Here is a 15,922-nt window from a genome sequence, read left to right on the forward strand (position 1 = left end):
GGCTCGGATTCAAGGTGGGATATGGGCTCCACCTCCTGACAGGAGTTTCTGCAAAGGGCACATGGGTGATTCAGGGAGGGCTGGAGAATTGGGGCGGCTTTGGGGTTGATCTTCCACAGAGGGGGATCCCTGAACCCTTGCCCCCTTGAGCTGGCCTCCAGGGGTTAGGGGGAGGCTGGGCCTTGGTGCTCCCAGAGCTGCTCACCTGCCTGGGATGTGTCTTCAGCGGGCCGGTGGGAACAATAGCCCAGCCTCAGGACACCACACCAAGTCCTTCCGGAGCCAGGCCCACACCCAGGTACTGCAGCCAGCATGGGAGATTTGTTGAATGACTGAGTGACCAAAGTCAGCCCGCAGTAAGTAGCAAGAGGAAAACCTGTGTGCAAGCCTGGTTCAGGGTTTGGGGGGGCTGTCTCCACAGCGAACCACACCCCCCTTGCCTGCCTGGGAGCCTGAGGGCAGAGACCTTGAGCCTCGTCCCCTCTGTGGAGACAGTCTTCCCTGCACTCGTCTGTTCCCGTCAGAGCCAAGATGTGTCGCCATGGAAACTGCTTGGCAAACACGCCAGCAGGCAGAGGCGGCAAACAGCAGCTTGGGCGCCTGTTGCAGTGAGGGTGGCGGGGATGGCATGAGCGAGCGGCAGCCCGGCAGCGCGTGTGTGACCTGTGTGTGGGGGGAGGGCAGTGAGGGCTCGGGCGGGGCTGCCCGCAGGTGGGCGCGGCCAGGCGTGCCCTGTGCCCGTGTGCGGATGGAGGCAGGGGTGTCCGAGCCCGTGCGCTGGGCGTGCCACGTGCAGACCGGCCGTGTGCAGGGGCGGGGCTGATGGGCCGCGAGGCTTGGCAGCGCACCCGCCTGGTCTGAGTGCTTCGTAGGACACGGACGGGAGCGTGACAGAGGTGGCCTCGGCGTCCCAGCCCACAGCGCGCCATTCCTCGCTGAGGACCACCGCTGAACCAGGTGAGGCGCGTGTGAGGAGGGCTTCTGGGAAGAAGTCGCGCTTGGGCTCATGGTGGAGTGGGCGTCGCCCCTGCCAAGGAGGGCCGGGGCTCCCGGTAGAAGGTGCTGCCCCCCAAGGGCCTGGAGGTGGGCTGGGAGGGAAGGAGGCAGCCTGGAGCAGGTGGGGAGGTCACCTGCACGGGGAGGGGCTCCGTCCCAGTTTGGGAACCCCAGGTGAGGGCTGCGGGATGCCTTCTAGGCAGAGGGACCCCAGAGGCAGAAAGAAGATAGCCTCTGGGACACACAGAGCCAGGGGCACGTGTGGGATACGGGGGGCCGAGGGGCTCCAGGGGGAAGCCTGGACTTCGAGAGCAAGGGGACTTCTTCAGAGGCCTCTGTGGGGTGCGTGGCCTGGAGGGGGCCGCAGGGAGGCCTGGACCATCCCCCAGGTGAGGTTGGGCAGTCTGGCTGGGGCTAGGGCTGGTCAGGAGATCACCTGGGAGTTGACCAGAGGCTCCCCGGTGACCGTGGGGGTGAGGGAGCGTCTCCTGGGTTGGGAGATGCTGTGGGGAGAGGGCATGGGGGGAGGCTTGGGTGCACCCCGAAGGTGGGGTGATTGTGTCCCCGGGGCTGCCCCACCAGGAGCTCCCAGAACAGGCTCAGAGCTTGGGGCTCGGATGGGCCGGACCCCACCGCTGCCTGGGGCTCCAGCTCCTGCTGCTCCGGCCCTCCCAGTGGGGCGGGTGTGCACTGCACCCAGCAGGCCCGTCTGGGAGACCCCCCTCCAGGTGGGACTTCCTGACACTCAGGGAGCGCGCCCGTGTCCTTGGCACCCACGCTCAGCTGCTGTAGCTCCGGGCCGGGGTGTGGATGTGGCTGCAGGGGGCTCACGGCCTTACCTGGAAAGGGGGTCATGCAGCTTGTACCTCATTCCACCACCCTCCCTGCTCTGGCTGGTGGGAGACGCCGTGACACTGGCTTACTGAACCCCTGCAGCCCAGTAGTGTCTGGCCCCACTCAGGACCCCTCCCCTACCACCTTCCCTGGCTGAGCTCCTCCTCCAGTGCTGGGCCTGCGCAGGCTCAGCTGGGCCCTGGGGATGGAGCTGTTATGCCAGTGGCTGCTGGGGCCCAGAGCAGGGGCTGTGGTCCCTGGGGCCCAGGTGAGCCACTTCTGGAGTCCAGGTGACCCTGACGGGGACTGGTGTCCCCAGGACACAGGGCTGCCTCCCCCGGAGAGGGTGTGTGTCCTAGCCTCCTGCCCACCCAGTGTCTCTGTGTCTCTGAGAAGAGTGGGGGGACTCTCTCTAGTCCCCTGACCTCCCCAAACCAGGAGAGGCAAGGGGATGCCCCAGAGGGAGGCAGACACAGGTGGAGGGGACGTTGGCCAGAGCAGCCCTCCTGGACCCCCACTGCCCCCTCAGGCTTGGCCGAGCCCATGGGGAGGGCCCTCCTTGTGTGGTGTGTTGGGGCGGCCCCTCGGTGCCTGGCTGCTCTCTGGGGGCACACGACTTTGTGAGCCTGGCTCGAAGGGATATTGATCCAGAGCTCGGAGGTGGCCCCGCCAGGCTGGGCCCTCTGGCAGCTCCAGCCCTGCTCTGCCCCTCACTGCCATCTCTCCCACCTCCAACGCCAAGGGCTTCTGTCTGCCCACCCCCCCCCCCACCAACCCGTGGCTGCCCGAGCTGGAGGTGAGGAGCTGCAGCTCCGGGAGCTGGGAGTGCCCGGGAGCCCAGGGTGCGGTTCTAGGCTGGTGGGTGGGCGGGGGCTGAGCTTCACTTTCCAGGGACCACAGCTCAACCTCAGGAGCAGTGCTGGGACCGGAGGCCTGGGGGAGCTGCGGCACGGGCAGGGAGGCCCTGAGTCCACATCCCTGCTCCATTCGAGCTGACCCCAGGTCCCACTGAGCAGCAGGGTAAGATCCTCCCACAGCCTGGGCCTGATGTTCCCGCCTCCCCCGCACGGCTCCCAGGGGACCTAGTGGGAGACATGAACGTCCGTGCTGGGCTGTCAGTCCCCTTGCCTTCGTTCCAAGGCCCCTGACCACCCCCGCCCCGCCCCCCATATCGCCCTGCTCCCCTTCCTGAGCCCTTCATCCCCCTAATCCCTCGGATAGTCCTTTCCCCAGAGGCCCCACCCACTCTGACCTGCAGCCCCCCAGGCCACTGGCCCGCCTCACGCTGCACAGGCTCTCCAGCGCCGACCACAGTGCTCTGTCGGCCCTTGCCGTGTCTGCTGCCAGCGGACAGAAGGGTGGCCCGCCCCCCCGCCCAGCACCCCGCACGCCGCAGCTGTCTGAGCTTTGCTGGATGACGGCTGCCTCGTTCTCGGGGCCGACGGAGGGCTTCCTGGCCCCGGCAACAGCCCTGTGGACGGGTTTCCTATTTGCAGCCCGGGATCAGTTTCCTGAGGCTACGACGAGTCCCACAGACCACAGGGCTGGGAAACAGCCGAGACCCATGCTCTCCGTCCTGGAGAGGCCGTGCTCTTTCTAGACACTCTGGAGGAGGGTTCTTCCCGCGGCCCCGGCCTCCCATGCTTGTGGTCACACCCTGCGTGTTGGCCGTGGGGGTCACCACGACGTGGCCTCCCTGCGTCGTCTTCTGTCACTGAGAAGGACACCTGCCGTCGGATCTAGGGCCACTCTGATCCAGGATGATCTCCTCTTCAAGTTCTTACCTTAATTCCTTCTACAAAGACCTTATTCCCATTCTGAGGCTGCAGACGGGCCTCTACCCAACCCCTCCCAGGGAGCAGGTGCAGGGAGATGCGGGCGCTTCCCCAGACCCTGTCTGCCTGGCCAGAGGATGGCAGTGAGCCTGGAGCTGGACTTTGACATCACGGCCTGTTTTGAGAACCGACTCTAATGAGGAGACATCACCGGAGTGGTCTGGGGTCCGCGGCCAGTGTGTCCCGGGGGCAGCGCGGAGGGGCGGGCGGGGAGGCGTGTGGCTCCCGGGTCTCTGACCCCCACGGGGAGAACCCTGCCGTGCGTCCAACGTGTAGCCCCGTGAGCCAGACTCTGTGTGTGGGCATTTATCCCGAGGGGGAGAGAGCCGGACACACGGGCCGCAAAGATGTACAGAAGTAAGATCAGCACAGATGGTGCACTCGTAAAATAGCGGGGAACCTGGGGAAAAAAAAACTAAACATCCCGAACCAGGTGACTCGTCCACGAAACACCACGCACCCAGGTGGGGTCGCCCGTTTCCACTCGTTGTCGGGGAGGGCGCCGCCCGCGGGGCCAGACGTGGGGCGCGGACCCCTGAGAAATAGGTTCGGACACGGAGCAAAAAGATTCTGGGAAGGATGTCCAGCAGCAAGTCGAGAGACGCCCTTGCGAGGGTTACACGACAGGGTCTTCTTTGTTTCCCTTGCTTTTTCAGAGTTTTCCAAATCTGCTACAATGGACGTTTGTTGTCACATCATTTCTTACGGTTTAAGCAACAGACGCCCATGATGACAAATCCCTCAGCCATCCGTGGGGGCACTTGTTTGTCCAGACTGAGGCCAGGCAGACGGGTGGGCGGCTGGGGAGGGCCCGGGGGCCGGCGGTCCAGAGCAGGGCGACACTTGGCTCAAAGGGATCCCTTAGCATAGAGGTTTCCAGAGAGAAACAGGGCAGCTTGGGGGCCAGACCGGAGCTGGAGCGGTAAGGACAGCCTTCAGACGGGGCCTCCCCCTGCACGTGGAGCCCGCTCCTGCCACGGGGCTGCCGTGCGGGGCTGGGACCACACTCGCCGCTGGCCCTGGGCGGAGCCGGGCACTACTCTCACGGCCGCTGGCTGTGGGGGCCCCACGGGAGCCCGGATGCCCTGGCCGTGGGAGAGAAGGAGGACCCCCCGCTCAGGGGCCTTGAGAACAGAGCCCCTCGGTCTCTCCCTCCGGCCGGCTCCCCAGCCATCAACCCCAGGTAGGGCCCTTGGGGAAGGGACAGAGGGAATTCATGGGAGTTGGCGGCGCCCGGCAGGGCAGAGCAGTGGGGAGGAGCACCTTGCCTCCCAGAAGTCTGTGGGGAAGCTTCTCCCCCAACTACAGGGGCCAGGAGGCGGGAGAGGCTTCCCGGCCATCCAGGTGACATTTGGGAGCCTGGGGTGCCCGCTCCCTGCCCTCACCTGTTCGCCGAGCTTTTGGGGTCCCAAGCCAGCGCCCAGTGTGGTTGGGACTCAGGACAGTGGTTGCTTGAATTGGTGGGTCTGTCTGGGCCCCACAGATGGGGGGATGGGCTGCACGGCCCCACACACCCTGCCTGGCCCACTCCCGTGCTTTCCTGGGTGATGGCAGGCAGATGGCCGTGCAAGCGGACTCAGGACCGGGAGGTCCGTGTGCTGTCAGCGGGGAGGCCTGATAACCTGGGGCTGTGGGGCTGGGGCAGGGACCCCTGGGGAGGGACAGCAGGAGGGAGCCCCAGGCATCCTGGCGTGTCTTGATTTGGGGAGCTCAAGGTGGGGCACATTTGTAGCCGAGACAGGTGTGTGGTCCTTGGGCAGCAGCCCTCTGGGAGCCCAGGAGTCCCCTGACGCCAGAAGGGGACCTCACCCTTCACCCTATGGGAACCTCGTTCCAGGGCTGTCCCCAGTGTCTCTCCCCAGCTGTGCAGACACCCTCCCCCACACCTCCAGCGTCCAGACTGGGACAGGCTCTAAAGGCCGGGGGCAAGGCTGCTTCTGTAAACGGGGAGAAGATTGTTCTCCCCGGTCTTTAATGGCATGCCAGGATCTGGTGTGGGTTCTCTGTACGGTTGAAGGGACCCTCGCCGGGGGTGAGGGCACCTCCGGCCCCCACAGCGCAGACATCAGCCCTGGCCCCTCCCCCGGCATCTCCCAGACCCCATTCTAGAGCATTCTCTGTCTGTACTCCCCAGCTCCTCTGGTCTCATTCCCCGTCACACCACATCTCCTGAAAGAACGGTAGGGCCCCGCCCGTTTGCCCCCTGCCCTTCACTCCTTACTCCTTACCTCCACTCGATAGGACAGCTTCATCCAGGGAAAGCCCCAGAAACCTGAGAACCCGGCCCGGAGGCCCCCTTCCCATCCTCCCTCCTGGACGGCCCTCCCCTCTAGGCCACTGGCTGTGCCAACACCCCCCCCCCCAACAATCTTGTCCCTGGTCTGTCCTGGCCACGCGGCCAGGAAGGGGTGCCGGTGAGGGTGTCAGGAGAGGGACGGGTCCACAGCATGCCGGCTCATGCTCCAAACCCAGCGTCCCCCCACCTCTCCTCACCATGGCCAAGGTGTCCTAAGTGGGTCTCAGACTCCTTGCCCCCAGAGCTCGCATTTCCTCCCGCTGGCAGCTCCTGCTGTGCCATCTGGCCCATGTGCGAAAGAGGGATGAGCCCCGTCTTCCTCATCTCGGCGTGGAGCACGGCCCTGCGGATACGCACGGGGAAGCCCCCAGGACTCCAGACTAGGCCGGGGTGCTCCTTCCTGCTCGCAGGAGCAGTGATGATGGGTGGGGTGCTCCTGTTCCCGTGGAGGTGGGCTGCCTTGGGAGTCTCTGTGGCTCTCACCCACCCTTCGGGGGATATCTTAGGGATCCCCAACCTGACGCTTCCAGGGCAGGTGGCCTGAGGACTCTGAGGGTCAGCCCGGTGACTTGGCCCCAAGCCACAGGCTGTATCCGTGCCATCAGCGTCCCAGATCAGGGACCTCGACGGGCCCGGAAGCCTGGATCAAGTCTTCACTCCCTCCTGGTCCAGCTCAGAGGTGGTGCCGATAGATGTTTGGGGGAATATGTGACCTCAGTTGGACACGAACGAAAGAGGTAGCCTTTCCTCTGACGGCATAAAGGGTTTCTTCATCCAGCACATACTCACTGACCGTCTGCTACGTCCCAGGCTCTGATCCAGACGCCTCCCAGAGCACTCGAGTCCCCGCATGGGGAGGGAGGGATGGATGGTGAGCAGGAAACCGGGCTCCGCTGCACACAATCGTCGTATGAACTGCAGACTGGACCTGGCTGAGCAGGGGAGAGAGGGAGGGGTCCGTGCACCCTGCACAGTCAGGGCTTCATGAGCCGCGGAGCAGGAGCCAAGGCCACGGGGGTGGGGCGGAATGTTCCGGAAGAGAACACAGAGACCCGGGAGGAAGACCACCACGACCGTGCCGGGTGGCGTCCAGAGCTGCGTGAGGTCAGGATGAGGACTGGGGCTTGGGACGAGATGACGTGATGCACCTCAGGAACCGCACGGAACTCAGTGTCCGTTTCCGGGACTCCCTGAGCCTCTATGTCCCTATCTGTAACATGGGATGACAGGGCTTCCTGCCCGCTGTTGGCATAAGGATTACCGGAGGTGACCGCGTCACCCAGCCCCTGGCCCACCCCCTGGAGGGGACATTCAGTGTATCTAGGGAGGTGCAGGGGTACACATACTGAGTTTCAGGGGACTGTCACGGAAGCCCCCTCCAGCCGGTGCTCTGCAGGTGACCCAGCCGAGGGGCTGTTCCCACGCCCTGCCCTGTGGAGCCAGGACCTTTGGCATCTCCGTCCTGCAGGTGGGAAAGGAGCTCAGATGGGAAAGGGCTTTCCCTGGCCCAGCTGCCTGAGTACCAAGTCTAGATGGTTGACCACCGGCCCCCTGGCGCAGGACGATTTGTATGCCTCCCCGGGCTTGCTGGGAAGTCTTTGCAAAATCCTCCAGACGGGACCGGTCCTCAGTCAAAGTTCTTTGGGGGCGAATGGTGGAAGCCCCTAAGGCACACCCAAGGCCACGGGGCCTCGGGTGGCCATCAGGGCTGGCTCCACCGACTCTAGAACATTCCCCGCTCTGCACTGAGGCTGCTCTCAGTTTTTTGTCCATAAAATGGGGACAACAGAGCTCAGGCTCGTTGAGATGCTGAAATGAGGGCACCTGTGCAGCACGCTCAGAGTGCCTGGCACAGAAAAGTCCTGGAAAGTCATTCCATTCTTACAGGAGGACCGCCAAATCCAGGGGGAGTTCTGGCGGGCACGGTGACAGAACTGGATGTGTGTCATATACTGGAGTTGTACCCCACATTACTGAGGTAACTGCTGCTTGAGTGCAGGCTTACCTGCCTCACCTGGGGCCTTCCCTGGACCGTGCGGGCTTACCTGCCTCACCTGGGGCCTTCCCTGGACCGTGCGGGCTTACCTGCCTCACCTGGGGTCTTACCTGCCTCACCTGTTTGGGTCCAGGAGCTCAGGCTCCACCCCCTGCCCTCTCCCATGTGTTTCTGGGAGCGGCAGGAAGTCCCAGGCGTGCTCTGCCCGAGCTTCGTGGAGGTCAGCAGCCATGCCTGGGGCCCGGGAGTTCCAATCAGCCTTCTGCCCGCTGGTGGACGGCGCGGGGTTCAGACGGCAGCAGCGAGCAGCCCCGCTCCTGCCTGACGATTCCATCACACCTTCCACGGGGTCCCACCCTAGTTAGTCTCTGCCCCGGTGCTGAGGTCCCACGGGGACCCCACGACAGGTGTCCATGCTGCCCTCCGTCGCACTGCTTCTGCCAGTTCCCGAGGATGCGGGGCTGCAAGGTAGGGATGAGGTGCGAAGGTCATGGGCATCACATGGGGGATGGGAAGCCTGGGGGGTGTGGGGACCCCATGGGGGCCGGAGCGAAGGTAGCAGTGTCTGGGCTGACTGGGCTGCGGTGCAGTACGGGTCCGGTTGCATGAGCCCTGAGGACGCCCTGGGGGCGGACATACCTCCGCTTGGCTGTGGGGAAACGGAGCTCCCCGCACGGCCCCGGGGCAGGAGGTGGGGAGTGTCGGGACAGCGTGCCAGGGTGGTTTGGGGCAGGGTTGGTGCTCCGAGCTCAGGGCCAGAGCGGGACTTCCCAGCCAGCCCCGCAGAGGAGACACCCCGCCGTGCAGGGGTCTGGGGAGGGACAGGGCCATTGGCAGCCCAGGACAGCATGGCCCAGGTGCTGGAAGCAGACAGGCAGCAGCAGAGTCCAGGGTGAGGGAAAGAGGGCATGGAGCCCCCTCAACCATGGGGTGGTAGGGACCCCGAGAAGCTCACCCCACGCAGGGCTCCTCCCCTCCTGCTCCTTCGGAGGGGCCTCAGGGACCCCCGTGCTCCTGGGCAGGGAGGCTCAGTGTGCTGTTACAGCCCCAGGAAAACAAGGCCGCAGGAGAGACACGGAAGTTAGGCGCATGGCTGGCGTCTGGAAAGGGAGGGGCACGGGGAAGGGAAAGGGAGGGCGTCCCGAGTCTAGGCTAGGGCTCAGGGCTCACCGGTGAAGGGAGCCGCAGCAGGAGACCCGGGTCCCACTCCCAGACCTTTGCCCCTGTGCTCTAAGCCCTGGGTACCCCCTCGGCAAACGGAAGCCCTCGGAGCAGCACGAAGCCGTCACCGCGCCTTTCGCGTGCAGCTGCTCTAGATTCCCGAGGGCTGGGCCCGGGCTCCTGAAGGGCTCCCTGCAGCTGCTGGGCTGTTGTGCGGAGCGTATTCAGAATAACAAGAATCAGAGTGTTTCTTGCCCAGAGGCTCGGGCCTCTGTCCAGTCCGTCGGGGACAAGGGCGCAGTGCTGTGGGGTTGGGCAGCCTGCCCTTCCAGCAAAGCAGAGGCTCAGACAGGGGACATGGGCACCCCAGAGGTTCGGAGGGGTCGGCTGAACAGCATGGCCAAGGCCCCAGTGTGGAAGGGCCGTGCAGTCATCCCTGCCCTCAGGAGAGGACACGTGCCACCCGGTGTCCACAGTTCAACGTCCCCTGCTTCGGGGACGCAGTCAGCACATAGGAGCTCGGGCCCCATCGTGAGGCACGGCTCAGAGACACGGGCTGGCTGCCATCCAGCCACGTGGCTCCGTCTGAGGCCCAGGGACCGACACAGTGCCCGCGACCTCGCACGTCAGAGGGGCTCCCGTGAGACGATGCAGGAGGAGGTCCGGTGTGTCCCGCGCCCCGTGTCCTGCTGCACTCACCCACATGCAGAGGAGCGTGCCAGAGGGTGGCACAGCCGGGACCGGCACGGAAAGACAGAGGGACTCCAACAGACTTGTGCCCAAGCTGGAGCCTCAGGTCCCAGTGACCTGCCAGCCCCAGCGCGTGTGAGACCAGTGTGCTCCTCCCAGTGTGGCTGCTCCTCCCAGGCTCTTTGGGCCCCTGGTGGCCAGTGGGGCCGGGGCCGGTGCCAGGACAGGGTGCGTGGGGTTTCGCCGGCTGGCGCCAGCCCCATCCCCCCCATGCAGTTGCCCGCGGGTGTGCAGGAGTCTCAGGGAAGGAGGTTCGGGGAGAAGACCATGGTTCTCCGTAGATCCTGGACACCCTACGCGGGATCCACGAGGCCAAAACTGTTCTCGCAACAAAGCTGAGGCCTAATGGGCGGTTTCCTCACACGTGTAGGTGGGCTTCTCCAGGGGCCACGTGATGCCACGTGTGGGGGCGTGTGCTGAAGGTGGCAGAACTTTGTCCTTGTGTTTGACACGTGTCTCGGTTCTAAGTTCAGAGGCGGTCGGCGCCTGTAGCCCACGTGTGCCAGAGCTCCTGGGGATCCCCGTGGTCTGTCTGCGTGGCGAAGCCCCAGCAGGCATCACGGGCTGCGCACGGGGCCTGGCCAGCCTCCTTCGGAACTGCCGGCCACGTTTCCCCAAACTCTGGCACCCGGGTCTGTGCCTGAGGCTCCCAGACGCGCCTTCTGGGCCTTTCCTGTGCCACGGGACTGGGTTCTGTGGGGACGGCGGAACTGAGCCCGAGGCTTACAGTTTGGGTCCGATTCCCACCGGGGACAGACGTGGCAGGGCTGTTGGACGTTCCGTACAGAGGAGGCATTCTTGATTTCCTGGGGCTGTGCCTGGGCTGGGGGGGGGGCGTCCGGGGGCCATGGACCCCAGAGCGGAGTGTGGTGCGGGGGATGTGGGCGAGCACACGGACAGGATAACCCCTGCGGGGGGGAGGCTCTCATGGGAGGAGGACCTGGAAATGAGGCCCGGAGTGAGGGGCGCTGTCGCGGGAGGCAGGAGAGCCTCCTCCAAAGCTTTGGAGCTGTGCATCCCCAGGCAGGTGGCTTCCCCTCTCTGGCCTCCGTCTCCTTGGCTTATACGGTGGGTGAATACTGGCAGCTACGTTTTGGGTAGTTGTGGGTCCTCATGAGGTGTTGGGTCAAAAACCTAGCTTGGGGTTTAGAGGATGGAGGCCCTGAGGGGCTCAGGGTGTGGACTTGGCAGCGGGGCGGGTTGCCGACTGGGGCTGCTTCCGTCTGCCCTTGACACAGGCCCTCCCAAGCGTCCAGGAAAGCCGGGCTGCCCTGAGAGCTAGTTTTTAGACTGCTGTCAATGACGGAAGGATCCCAAGCCGGCTGGGACAGCAAGGGAATGAATGGGGGTGGTTACAGCTGGCGGGAATGTGTCACAGTGTTACTGGGTACCCCGAGAACGCTCGTGAGTGGAAGGTGTGGGGAGAGGCAAGGGCGGAGGAACAGGGTCAGGGCACCCATGTCCAGAAATAAACCGTGAGTGTGCATGGTGTCGGGGGCTCAAGGCAGCTCCCCGTCCCCCACCTGGGATGGTGCCTTCTCCCTCCTGCCCAGGAGGACACTGAGGCCATAGGGTTGAAAGTCAAAGGACTCCCTCAACCAGGGTCTCCTGAGTGGCCTTCTTTCCCCGACCCCTAGGGCCCTGGATGGCGAGGAGCTCACAGCCGACCCGGAAAGCTGGCCAGAGGGTCCAGCGTCTGCACAGTATGGTGCTGGCCCACTGGGGGGGAGGTGGGCAAGACGTGCACACGGAGTACCCCCCCACACCCCCCAGGGGGAGGCCAGAGCTCTCAGCATGGCCTTATCCGTGCCTGTCTCTCCATCCCTCCTCCCACCACACCGGTCTCCTCATTGCCCCTGAAGCTACCCACAGGGCCTTTGCACCTGCTTCTTCACTTGGTACACAGGCCCCAGACCCTCCCTGGCCACTTCCAGGCTTTGGGGACATTGTCTTCTCAGTGGGCCCCCAGACAGCTCTGCCTTTTCTCCCCGGGGCCATTTTTCCTCTTTTAACACCCCCCACCTGGTATCCACTTTTACTACCTTGTACTGTCTGCCTTACGTTGCTGGAATTTAAGCTCCCGAAGGCCAGGGACCTGTGCCTATTTGGTCCAGGGGGAGTTGGCCAAGCCCCATGCGTGAGCAGGTGCTCACGGACTGTCCGTCCAATGGAACGGACAAAGGAAGGAGGGAAGCTGACCCTGTGCGCGCCATGCTGCACCCCCCCCCCCAAAACACAGCAACCTCTGAAAAGCCAGATCTTCTCTTGGGTCCTTCTGGCTCCATGGAGAGCCTGCCTGCGAGGGCCCCTCCCCAGGCCCTGTGATTTGGTTTGTGTGTTCATGCAGCTGATGCTTTCTCCAGGCAGCCCCATGTCCATACCTTGTTGCAAATTGCCAGCTTTGTGCTGGAGTCCAGTGGAGAAGGTGGGATCCCCACTGGTCCGGGTGATTGGGGCTCCCGCTGCTCCGGCTGATGGGGGCCCACCTCTCTGGGTGATGGATCGCCCACCACTCTGGGCAATGCGGCTTCAGGTGATGGGGGCTCCCGGGGCTCTGGGTGATGGGGGCTCCCACTGCTCTGGGTGATGAAGCCCATTACAGGTGCATTCCTGCTCCCCGCCCCGCCCCGCCTGTTCCCAGCTTGGTGGCTCTAGGGACGATTCTTTTTTTTTTTTTGCTTTGTGCCAGGTACTTTGAGAGGTGTTTTTTTTTTGTTGTTTTTATTTTTATTTTTTTTCCAATTTATTTATTTTCAGAAAAACAGTATTCATTATTTTTTCACCACACCCAGTGCTCCATGCAAGCCGTGCCCTCTATAATACCCACCACCTGTTAACCCAACCTCCAACCTCCCCTGCCACTTCAAACCCCTCAGATTGTTTTTCAGAGTCCATAGTCTCTCATGGTTCACCTCCCCTTCCAATTTACCCAAAAGCACATACCCTCCCCAATGTCCATAACCCTATCCCCCTTCTCCCAACCCCCTCCCCCCAGCAACCCACAGTTTGTTTCGTGAGATTAAGAGTCACTTATGGTTTGTCTCCCTCCCTATCCCATCTTGTTTCATGGATTCTTCTCCTACCCACTTAAGCCCCCATGTTGCATCACCATTTCCTCATATCAGGGAGATCATATGATAGTTGTCTTTCTCCGCTTGACTTATTTCGCTAAGCATGATACGCTCTAGTTCCATCCATGTTGTCGCAAATGGCAAGATTTCGTTTCTTTTGATGGCTGCATAGTATTCCATTGTGTATATATACCACATCTTCTTGATCCATTCATCTGTTGATGGACATCTAGGTTCTTTCCATAGTTTGGCTATTGTGGACATTGCTGCTATAAACATTCGGGTGCGCGTGCCCCTTTGGATCACTACGTTTGTATCTTTAGGGTAAATACCCAGTAGTGCAATTGCTGGGTCATAGGGCAGTTCTATTTTCAACATTTTGAGGAACCTCCATGCTGTTTTCCAGAGTGGTTGCACCAGCTTGCATTCCCACCAACAGTGTAGGAGGGTTCCCCTTTCTCTGCATCCTCGCCAGCATCTGTCATTTCCTGACTTGTTGATTTTAGCCATTCTGACTGGTGTGAGGTGATATCTCATTGTGGTTTTGATTTGTATTTCCCTGATGCCGAGTGATATGGAGCACTTTTTCATGTGTCTGTTGGCCATCTGGATGTCTTCTTTGCAGAAACGTCTGTTCATGTCCTCTGCCCATTTCTTGATTGGATTATTTGTTCTTTGGGTGTTGAGTTTGTTAAGTTCTTTATAGATTTTGGACACTAGTCCTTTATCTGATATGTCGTTTGCAAATATCTTCTCCCATTCTGTCAGTTGTCTTTTGATTTTGTTAACTGTTTCCTTTGCTGTGCAAAAGCTTTTGATCTTGATGAAATCCCAACAGTTCATTTTTGCCTTTGCTTCCCTTGCTTTTGGCGATGTTCCTAGGAAGATGTTGCTGCGGCTGAGGTCGAAGAGGTTGCTGCCTGTGTTCTCCTCAAGGATTTTGATGGATTCCTTTCTCACATTGAGGTCCTTAATCCATTTTGAGTTTATTTTTGTGTGTGGTGTAAGGAAATGGTCCAATTTCATTTTTCTGCACGTGGCTGTCCAATTTTTCCAACACCATTTATTGAAGAGGCTGTCTTTATTCCATTGGACATTCTTTCCTGCTTTGTCAAAGATTAGTTGACCATAGAGTTGAGGGTCCATTTCTGGGCTCTCTATTCTGTTCCATTGATCTATGTGTCTGTTTTTGTGCCAGTACCATGCTGTCTTGATGATGACAGCTTTGTAATAGAGCTTGAAGTCCGGAATTGTGATGCCACCAACTTTGGCTTTCTTTGTCAATATCCCTTTGGCTATTTGAGGTCTTTTCTGGTTCCATATAAATTTTAAAATTATTTGTTCCATTTCTTTGAAAAAGATGGATGGTACTTTGATAGGAATTGCATTAAATGTGTAGATTGCTTTAGGTAGCATAGACATTTTCACAATATTTATTCTTCCAATCCAGGAGCATGGAACATTTTTCCATTTCTTTGTGTCTTCCTCAATTTCTTTCATGAGTACTTTATAGTTTTCTGAGTATAGATTCTTAGCCTCTTTGGTTAGGTTTATTCCTAGGTATCTTATGGTTTGGGGTGCAATTGTAAATGGGATTGACTCCTTAATTTCTCTTTCTTCCGTCTTGTTGTTGGTGTAGAGAAATGCAACTGATTTCTGTGCATTGATCTTATATCCTGACACTTTACTGAATTCCTGTACAAGTTCTAGCAGTTTTGGAGTGGAGTCTTTTGGGTTTTCCACATAGAGTATCATATCATCTGTGAAGAGTGATAATTTGACTTCTTCTTTGCCGATTTGGATGCCTTTAATTTTGTTGTCTGATTGCTGAGGCTAGGACTTCTAGTACTATGTTGAATAGCAGTGGTGATAATGGACATCCCTGCCGTGTTCCTGACCTTAGTGGAAAAGCTTTCAGTTTTTCTCCATTGAGAATGATATTTGCGGTGGGTTTTTCATAGATGGCTTTGATGATATTGAGGTATGTGCCCTCTATCCCTACACTTTGAAGGGTTTTGATCAGGAAGGGATGCTGTACTTTGTCAAATGCTTTTTCAGCATCTATTGAGAGTATCATATGGTTCTTGTTCTTTCTTTTATTGATGTGTTGTATCACATTGACTGATTTGCGGATGTTGAACCAACCTTGCAGCCCTGGGATAAATCCCACTTGGTCGTGGTGAATAATCCTTTTAATGTACTGTTGAATCCTATTGGCTAGTATTTTGGTGAGAATTTTCGCATCTGTGTTCATCAAGGATATTGGTCTATAGCTCTCTTTTTTGATGGGATCCTTGTCTGGTTTTGGGATCAAGGTGATGTTGGCGTCATAAAATGAGTTTGGAAGTTTTCCTTCCATTTCTATTTTTTGGAACAGTTTCAGGAGAATAGGAATTAGTTCTTCTTTAAATGTTTGGTAGAATTCCCCGGGGAAGCCGTCTGGCCCTGGGCTTTTGTTTGTTTGGCGGTTTTTAGTGACTGTTTCAATCTCCTTACTGGTTATGGGTCTGTTCAGGCTTTCTATTTCTTCCTGGTTCAATTTTGGTAGTTTATATGTTTCTAGGAATGCATCCATTTCTTCCAGATTGTCAAATTTGTTGGCGTAGAGTTGCTCATAGTATGTTCTTATAATAGTTTGTATTTCTTTGGTGTTAGTTGTGATCTCTCCTCTTTCATTCATGATTTTATTTATTTGGGTCCTTTCTCTTTTCTTTTTGATAAGTCTGGCCAGGGGGTTATCAATTTTATTAATTCTTTCAAAGAACCAGCTCCTAGTTTCATTGATTTGTTCTATTGTTTTTTTGGTTTCTATTTCATTGATTTCTGCTCTGATCTTTATGATTTCTCTTCTCCTGCTGGGCTTAGGGTTTCTTTCTTGTTCTTTCTCCAGCTCCTTTAGGTGTAGGGTTAGGTTGCGTACCTGAGACCTTTCTTGTTTCTTGAGAAAAGCTTGTACTGCTATATATTTTCCTCTCAGGACTGC

At 59.2% G+C, this 15,922-nt stretch overlaps 1 protein-coding gene across 1 annotated transcript in view; it reads left to right on the forward strand.

Annotated features, from left to right (window-relative positions):
• Positions 1-885: 885 nt before the first annotated feature.
• AMZ1 (archaelysin family metallopeptidase 1) overlaps positions 886-15,922 on the forward strand; it is a 30,837-nt gene continuing 15,800 nt past the window's right edge. The window contains exon 1 of the mRNA XM_044234035.1: positions 886-957. The gene's annotated coding sequence lies outside the window, so the exon portion shown is untranslated. The remainder of the gene's footprint in view (positions 958-15,922) is intronic.

Source organism: Neovison vison, chromosome 14 (genome assembly GCF_020171115.1).
Source record: "Neovison vison isolate M4711 chromosome 14, ASM_NN_V1, whole genome shotgun sequence".
Classification (NCBI taxonomy): Eukaryota; Metazoa; Chordata; class Mammalia; order Carnivora; family Mustelidae; genus Neogale; species Neogale vison.